General features: G+C 33.8%; 1 pseudogene; it reads right to left on the bottom strand.

Annotated features, from left to right (window-relative positions):
- Nucleotides 1–2,150: 2,150 nt before the first annotated feature.
- On the bottom strand, nucleotides 2,151–3,874 carry LOC120169396 (annotated as a pseudogene).
- Nucleotides 3,875–7,661: the final 3,787 nt, after the last annotated feature.

Genomic DNA, 7,661 nt, shown 5'->3' with positions numbered 1-7,661 from the left:
AATAATGAGTGATCGAATCTGAAGTAGAACATTACATTAAGTGTGATTTTAAAAGAAAAAAAAGTTAGGTAACCAAAATGAAATCATGATTTATAAATACATAATTCCTTGTTTAATTTAGTTTAATTATTTTATTTAGAAAAAAAGAAAAAAAAAGATAAGGTACAGCTGGCGAAAATGACTGCTTAGGTGGAAAGAGAATTAGAATCCACATAATCCAATCTCTCTCCTCTTCTTTTTATTGTCATATATTAATTTATAGGATACATTATTAATTTATAATTTAATATTTGGAAATTACTTTTTAATGAAAAACTGAAATGAACAACAGAAAATGATTTATGTTTAAAGTGTTTTTATATAAACTATAGCTATGATCACTTAATCATTGTTTATTTTCATTTTGACTATCATTTATTAAATTTTGTCAATCATATCATATAATTATTTAATTGTTGTCAATCAAGTCACTTGATCAGTTGATTAAGACCATGAAAGAAGGGCCTAAGTGCCACATTCTTTTGATCTTTTTCATGCAAGTTACGTTTACAAAAACCCCCATCATCTTCCCCTCTGATTAAGGCAATTATATCTCTTATTAATCAAATTAATCTTTAGTTTCAGTCCTCTCCTATAAATAATCACCCACAATTCTCACTCTCTTCATTCTTCGTTTTGTAATTCCAACCATTACTTGAAGAAATGGCCCTCAGAGGTTCGTTCCATGTCTTGGTCCTTGTCTGCTGCCTTTTGGCTACTAGTGTAACATCGGCAAGGCTCGACAGTAATCGAGGCATCACCGAGTGCTGGAATGCACTGAATGAGATGAAATAATGTACGGAAGAGATTGCCGTTTTCCTTGTTAACGGCCAAACCGATATCGATGCCGACTGTTGTCGTGCCATCGAGGTTATCAATCGTGATTGTTGGCCTACACTGATCACTTCCCTTCGTTTCACATCCCAGGAAGGCAACATTCTTAGAGGCTACTGTGATGTGCCTTCTGCTCTTGCTGTTGCACCTATTGCTCGCGCCCCTGTTAGTCCGGCACCCGGGGTTTAAGGAAATCGGCATTCTGAACATTCGGGTTTATATGCATTTTGTTTGGTGTTACGGTGTTTGATGTGTAATAAAGTTTGTTTGAATAAAAAGAATTAAAAGAATTAAAAGTTGTCAATCATGTAGAGTTTTTGTCTCTAATGCTTTAAAGCTTTAGGCGTCTTCTTTTCTGCTTTTTTTTTTTGCCTCGTAAATTGAACATCGGCCATTAAAACCGCTTATACACCACCGTCTCAAGCTAAATGGTACCAAGATTACATTTTTTATGTGATATATGGTCTAAAACGTAAGACATGTTGGCAAAACTCGTTTCTCTTGTATTGATTTTAATCCTATTTAATACCAAGTTTTAAATTCGATCTCGGAAGAAAATTCACTTGGTATAAGTGCTACCCTGTCCTGTCCATGGTAATGAATTTAGAACTCACCTACTTCTTCCCCCAACCCATCCACAAACTCCCCATTGCTGATCCTTTTCTTCATTTCCCTAAGCTTATCAGTCACCTTCATCCCCCAACCCATCCACAGGGTCTGAGCCACCAAGATATAGAAGATGAGATGCGATAGCAAAAGCAAAGTGATGGGTGCCCAGCACCGGAGACAAGTCGAAGGAGCTTGAGCCATGAAGACAAAGGCTAAGAAGAAGACGATGAGCTAGCAGAGCTCTTTCTTCTGGGGGTCGATGGCTCACTTCGTTTCAAGGGTCTTCTCAAAGTTAAGACGGAATATGGTGTTTAAGGCTTCGAGAGCAGTTCCTTTGGGGATCTCAAGGGGTCAACTTTTTACGAGGATAGGCAATGCATGGCATCTCAGACTCCTCATTCATTGTAGACTCAAAATATTGACCTCAAAACCCTAGAAATCATCAAACCATTTCAAGTACATGGAACAAGTTTAAACCAAATCAAAGATTTCAAAACCCGGTATCAAATAAATTCTCCACTAAAGTTCCGTGACAGCAAAATGACTCTTTTAACTTGGAATTTCTCGTAACAGTACAAATAGCTATTAACATTAATGTGCTCGCCCAACAATCTCTTAGCCTAACCCAAACCACAACATTGAATTTGAAAATAAAACAAAATATAAGGAAGAAACAAGCATCATAGTCACTCTCCACCTACAAACAAACATCCTATTAAAAACAATATGGTTGAAAGATGCATGGAAAATCACCAATTGTCTGTGTCAACCACCGCCATATCCATAGGACAACCTCCGTATTGACGATGACACCAGCAGAGGCACCAGAGGTTTAAACTTATAAAAGGTGCAACTTAAACAATATAGAAGCTCAAAGTACACCATCCTTCATTGATCCCCAAATTACCATCGAAGTACTTAAAAAGACTTAGAAACACTTCCTGTGGACAATGGATGGACCGGATTCATCATACTCACCCTTGGAAATCCACATCTGATGCAACAGTTAAAGCAAGAATCTCAGTCTTTGGCGATTATCCTAAAGGAAATGAAAAATACATCAAATATGATAAAATTTACTTCACCTGTTGGAAGGTGCTGAGGGATGCCAATATAGATCCTCCGATCCAGACACTGTACTTTCTCTCTGGTGGTGCAACAACCTTAATCTTCATGCTGCTTGGTGCAAGAGCGGTGATCTCCTTGCTCATCCGGTCTGCAATACCAGGGAACATGGTTGAACCACCACTGAGAACGATGTTGCCATAAAGATCCTTCCTGATATCAACATCACACTTCATGATAGAGTTGTAGGTAGTTTCATGGATTCCAGCAGCTTCCATCCCAATGAGTGATGGCTGGAAGAGGACTTCTGGACAACGGAATCTCTCAGCTCCAATAGTAATGACTTGTCCATCAGGCAATTCATAGTTCTTCTCAACAGAAGAGCTACTCTTGGCAGTCTCCAGTTCCTGCTCATAGTCCAGAGCAACATAAGCTAGCTTCTCCTTCATGTCACGGACAATTTCCCGTTCAGCAGTGGTGGTGAACATGTAACCTCTCTCAGTAAGAATCTTCATCAAAGAATCAGTGAGATCTCGACCAGCAAGGTCTAGACGAAGGATGGCATGCGGAAGGGCATAACCTTCATAGATGGGCACAGTGTGAGAAACACCATCACCAGAATCCAGCACAATACCTGATCCAAATTGGAGATAATTCAGCGTTATTATATTTAGATCAGGAGTGATCTATACAAAACAGGTCCAGTAGGTCATATCAGAAAAGATATATAAAAATATGAAGGGAAAAAAAATACAAAGTTTATACTTAGCCAACCTGTTGTACGACCACTGGCATACAAAGAAAGAACAGCCTGGATGGCAACATACATTGCAGGTACATTGAAGGTCTCAAACATGATTTGGGTCATCTTTTCTCTGTTGGCCTTGGGGTTTAGAGGTGCCTCTGTTAGAAGCACAGGGTGCTCCTCAGGAGCAACACGAAGCTCATTGTAGAATGTATGATGCCAGATCTTTTCCATATCATCCCAATTGCTGACAATACCATGCTCAATTGGATATTTTAAAGTAAGGATACCTCTTTTAGATTGTGCTTCATCCCCTACATAAGCATCCTTCTGACCCATCCCAACCATGACACCAGTGTCGGGGTCGACCAACAATACTGGGAAAGACCGCCCTTGGGGCATCATCACCAGCAAAACCAGCCTTCATGGTAAACAACATCAGATCAACCACAACAAAGTAACACAGTTATTAAATATTCAAATAAGAATGGAGATGTTAAGTCGGGTCTAAAAATCAACTAACCTTCACCATTCCAGTTCCATTGTCACAGACGAGGGTTGAATATCCTCACCATCTGCCATTTTTCACACTACAAACAAGAAATGAAACAGTGAGTACAGCAAAATCAGACGTCGGTCTGAACTCTATATCCCTCTCAACTGAAGTAAGCAAACCAAATTAAAGTCAACAGACTGGATTGAGTTCTAGTTCCTCTTAGTGAAAAAGATAAACACTTCAGTCAACATTCATTTGAATCATTTCTTCAAATACATAATATCTTTTTAGCTACATTTTGCTACCACAATGGGGCAACCAAATCCGGTCAGTTCAAAACATATTTTTCAGCATCTAAACAAGCTTCACTATAAATGGAACACAATTTGAATCAAATTGTACAAATTGAAAACATTAATCAGTAAATGCTCTGATCTTGAAGCATTAAACATTCACTATAAATGGAACACAATTTGTACTGAGTAATGCTTCTATTTTGTACTGAATAATGTTTAATTGCGAAAGTTCAAGATCAGAGCACTTACTTAACCACAAATAAATGTCGGAAAAGCATTAAACATTCGCATTGAAAACATTAATCAGTACAAAATGGAAGCAGATCAAGTTAAATTCTCATAAGATCTATACATCGCAAAGTGTATTGAAGCAGACCAAGCAAAGTGAAGATCCAGGAGGAGAGCAAAGCAGAACAAGCTAAACCGAAAAGAAACCCACTATCTACAACACTCCAGAAACTTCTAGATAACCTAGATCTCAGTTCCATATAGTCAAACAAGAAAACAAATCCAAAAATCGGCACATTAGAAGTGAAAACAAAGAAACGTTGACGCATTTACCTGGATTAGGAAAGAGCGAAGGAGAAACTTGAGAAAGAGTGGGAAAACGGCGACGCTTCGATTGTTGGTCACTTTCAGGAGAGGTCATTGGAGAGAAGAAGAGGAAGGAAAGGGGTATTTATATGGAGGGTTTGTTTGGGAAGGTTTTGAAATGCAAATGAAATTCGGGGCAAATTGAAAAGAAATTTGAAATCCAAGGGGGGAATCATTTGCACCACTAAGTGAATAACATAGGGTGACCTGGCTGGGCCTGACAGTAAGATATTCTTATAAGATTTTTTTAGAAAGATGAGTGAAAAAATATTTTATAAAATATATTAAAAAATAAAAAATAGCATAAATTGCTTAAAATATTATCAAGAATCTATTTTTTTTATTATTCTATTTTCAATGCTTCACCTTAGTCAATTTGGACTAACTCGTGTCACAGATTTAATTGTAGTGGATGAGTCTCACAACAATGATTTTTTATATATACAAAAATTCGAATTTAAACCCTTATTTAAACGATATTAAATTATTTACCACTTGAATTAAGTTGTATTCATCCAAAGTCTATTTTTTTAAGTCGAGCAATGTAACATAACTTTTCTTAAGTACGATAGACATTTTTTTCATTTAGCACATTATTGTAAAAGCAAGATCCAGCTACACCATGTAGCGTGCTTATAATTTTCGTCTACATAAATTTTAATTAGGGTAAATTATATCTTTCTTCATTGAATTATATTATTTTTTTCATTTTATTCATTATACTTTTATTTTTTTAATTTATTCACTAAAATTTTGAATTGTTTATATTTTGATCACTATAAATTATTTTATTATTATTTTCATATGATGTGCCATTTTTATTATTTAATATAAAATAATTTAAAATATACAATAAAAATAGAAGGTGGTCGGACACCGTCACACCACCATCAGTCATCGTAGATGGTGGACATCTGATCCCAAATTTCATGGGTCGTTTCGTCTCGACACCGTGAGCCCGAATCAACCTCCATTTTGTCGGGACTTGCTCCGAAGTCCATGAATTAGAGATTGAAAGTGATGAGGTCGAAACGTTTCTATTGAGATTCACGGAGTTTGGAACATTTTTCGATGAAACAACCACCATATTTGGACTTAATGGCTCGAGACGAGCCGACCCATGAAATTTGGGATCGTATGACCACCGTCTACGATGGTCGATAGTGGCCGACGATGATGTCCGACCACCTTCTGTTTTTATTTTATATTTTCAATTATTTTATATCAAATAATAATAAAAATGTCATATCATATCAAAATAATAATAAAATAATTTAGAGTGATCAAAACATGAACAATTTGAATGTTCAGTGAATAATTAGAAAAATTGAAAGTACAACGAGCAAAATAGAACAGAAAATATAGTTCAGTGAGGAATGATATAATTTACCCTTTTTATTATTTAAAGATCTTATTTGGTACTTTATTATTAGTGATGGGTATTTTTTTCTAATAATTTAGGAAAGAAAAATATAATATTTATTTAAAAATACTTTTTAATTTTTAGACATTAACAGACTGTATCTCTTACATTCATAGTATTTGAATTTCATATTTCAAAAATTAAAAATAATTCTTTTATCAGTGAAGTCGTTAATTACATTTGAAAAATCGATTTTTTATCATTCTGATTTCAATCTGAAATATTATTCATTTTATCTAACATAATATATGCTTAAATTCTAATTAGAAGCAAAGTTGGCTTTTATTTTGATTTTAGCCATGATGTTAATTATTCTTATGTTTATTAAAATAATTATTTTGGTTTTTTAACTAATTATTGATATTTAATATAGTGATCAACTAATCTAGATCGATTATTGCATATGCGAGGGCAACCCTTTTAACCTTAATTTGCTCAATTCACAAACGTCGGGATTTGAACTCCTGACTTTACTTAAGGGATTTAATGTTTCATCCCACTAGACCAACTGATTGTTGGTGAAACAGTTTAGCCTTTAATATTTCATTTTAGGGCAAAAAACTCTAACAGTTGATTAAATAATCACATTGACCCTTATTTTTTAGAATATTTTGGCCATCAACATTTTATTTTATCTTAAAAATGTCCTTATTTTATAGCATTAACCATATGTTAACTAAAAATTTTGATGAATCCTAATTATTACACAAATAAAATTTCGTTATACAAACCAGTAGCTAACTCAACAATATTGGTTGAGGATGCCATTTAAAAGGTCTAAAGTTATGGGGGGAGCGATGAATTATATATATATTTTTGGAGAAACAAACAATATTTTTTCAACATGAAAATTCTCATTAATATTTATCGCAGCAGAAATAAATATTATATTTTTAAATTAAGTGAACAAAAGTGTATAAGATTCAAACGAAAGTGACTAATTTATAATTTATCCAAAAATATATCATTCAAATTCAAAAAGGAGGACTAGAATAAAAAAATAACTTTATACATTTTCACTTTTATCCCTTTAATTTTATATCCTTTCAATTTTCTTTTCACTTTAGTCGGTAAAACCTAAAAGTTTGGATAAGATTAATTAATGATCCAAATATTACAAACTTTAAAAAAAAAACCTAAACTTAACTAAGATTATTATTGAATAGTTTGACTTTGAATGTAATTGGACAATAATTGAATTAAATTTAAATATTTATCAATTTAAATCTAAATAATTTAAAATTAAAAATATAGTTGACATTTTTATTAATAAAAATTGAAATTGAGGTTAAGTAAATATAGATGATTAACATTTCCCTAACTTTTACTTTCTCCTTTTTTCTACAATCTCTTCCACCTATTCTATCTTTAAAGTTTCTAATCTAACCACAATTCTTTAATAAATTTCTAATTAGGTACCTAGACTCTCCAGAATCTATCATGTTTAAGGACCTATATCCATATAATTCATGTAATATGGGCTACATTACTCAATTGACTCTTATTTCTATTTTTTTAAAATAGTCTAGGGTTCATAATCTTTTAGGTAAATTACATGTT

Source organism: Hibiscus syriacus, unplaced genomic scaffold (assembly GCF_006381635.1).
Source record: "Hibiscus syriacus cultivar Baekdansim isolate YM2019G1 unplaced genomic scaffold, ASM638163v2 tig00111769_pilon, whole genome shotgun sequence".
Classification (NCBI taxonomy): domain Eukaryota; kingdom Viridiplantae; phylum Streptophyta; class Magnoliopsida; order Malvales; family Malvaceae; genus Hibiscus; species Hibiscus syriacus.
The sequence above is the reverse complement of the archived record's forward strand: the minus strand, read 5'-3'. Positions and strand labels throughout refer to the sequence as shown.